Source organism: Galeopterus variegatus, unplaced genomic scaffold (assembly GCF_000696425.1).
Source record: "Galeopterus variegatus unplaced genomic scaffold, G_variegatus-3.0.2 Scaffold3283, whole genome shotgun sequence".
In the NCBI taxonomy this organism is placed as follows: Eukaryota; Metazoa; Chordata; class Mammalia; order Dermoptera; family Cynocephalidae; genus Galeopterus; species Galeopterus variegatus.
The window spans coordinates 1-1,866 of NW_007729394.1; positions in this window are offsets into that span (position 1 = coordinate 1).

Consider the following 1,866-nt stretch of genomic DNA (forward strand, 5'->3'; position numbering starts at 1 on the left):
TTCTCAGAAGCCATGGAGACAAGAAGGCAGCAATATGATGTATTTAAAGTGCTTGGGGGTGTAGGAGGAAGAATAATTCCAATCAAAAATATTATATCCAGCAAAAATATTATATCCAGCAAAAATATTATTCAAAAAATTAAGAAGAAATTGATATCCAACAGGGAATTAATCAAGAGCATACATACCATACAAGAAATACTACAGGAAGTCCTTCAACTAAAATGCAAGGACACTAGACAGTAAGTCAAATTCATGTGAAGAAATAAAGAACTCTAGCAAAGGTAACTCCATTGATGAATATGAAAGATAGTATAAATGTATTTTTGTTCTCCTATCTGATTTAAAAGACAACCACATTTTAAAAATCACAAAAATGTGCTAATGGGCTTATAATGTATAGAAACATAATTTGTATGAATATAATAGCACAAAGAAGGGAGAGGGAACAGATTTATATTGGAGCAAAGTGTCTGTATACTATTAAAATTAAGTTGGGATTAAGCCAAACTAGATTATTTTAAGTTAAGTATAATTACCAAAGTAACAGAAAATAACTCCAAAAATATAGTTTAAACAAAAACAAGGAGACTAAAATGGAAAACTGGAAAATATTTGTTTAACACAAAAGAAGGCAGTAATAAAGCAACAGAGAAAGAAAAAGACATAAGACATAAAAACGTAGCAAAATGGCAAACATATATCTGAATTCATCAGTAATTATATTAAATATAAGTCAAACACTTTAATTAAAAAGCTGAGATTGGTAGACTATATTTTTTAAAATGATCCAACTGTAAGTTATCTACAAGAAGCACACCTTAGATTCAAAGAAACAGTTAGGTTGAAAGTAAAAGGTTAGAAAGAGATGTACCATGCAAACAGTAACCAAAAGAGAACTGAAGAGGTTATAATATTACCAAAGGAAATAAACATTAAAACAAAAGGATATTTTATGATGACAAAAGTTTCAACCCATCAAAAAGATATAACAATTATAAAGATATGTACACCTAAACAACAGAGCCCCCAAAATACAAGAACCAAAAACTGACAGAATTGGAGAAAGAAAATTTAACAATAATAGTTGGAGACTTTAATACTTTATTTTCAGTAATGGATAGAACAACTAAAGTAAAGGTCAGCAAGGAAGTAGAAGAATTGAAACACTATAAACCTACCAGACCTAACCAACATCTATAGAACACTTTACCCAACAATAGGAGAATACACATTTTTTAAAGTAAAGGTCAGCAAGGAAGTAGAAGAATTGAAACACTATAAACCTACCAGACCTAACCGACATCTATAGAACACTTTACCCAACAATAGGAGAATACACATTTTTCTCAAGAGCCCCTGGTACATTCTCCATGATTGACCATGTATTATGCCATGAAACAAGCCTCAATAAATTTAAAGGATTTAAATCATGCCACACATGCTTTCTGAGTGCAATGGAATGAATCTAGAAATTTTTAAAAAAGAGAAAATAGGGAAATTCACAAATATGTGGAAATTAAGCAACACGTTTCTAAATAACAAATTGGTCAAAGACTAAATCACAAGGGGAATTAGAAAATACTTTGAGAAAAATGAAAATAAAAATGCAACATGCCAAAACTTATGATCCAACATAGCAATGCTTTGAGGAGGATTTATAGTTGTAAATGCCTATATTGAAAAAGAAGAAAGATCTTAAATAAGTATAACCTTTCAGTTTAAGAAATTAGAATGAGAAGAGCAAACTAAACCAAAGCAAGTAAAAGGAAGGAAATAATAAAGATTAGAGCAGAAAAAAATAAAATAGAAAGGGGAAAAAAATCAATGAAACAAAAAGTGGTTCTTTGAAAAGATTAACAAAAT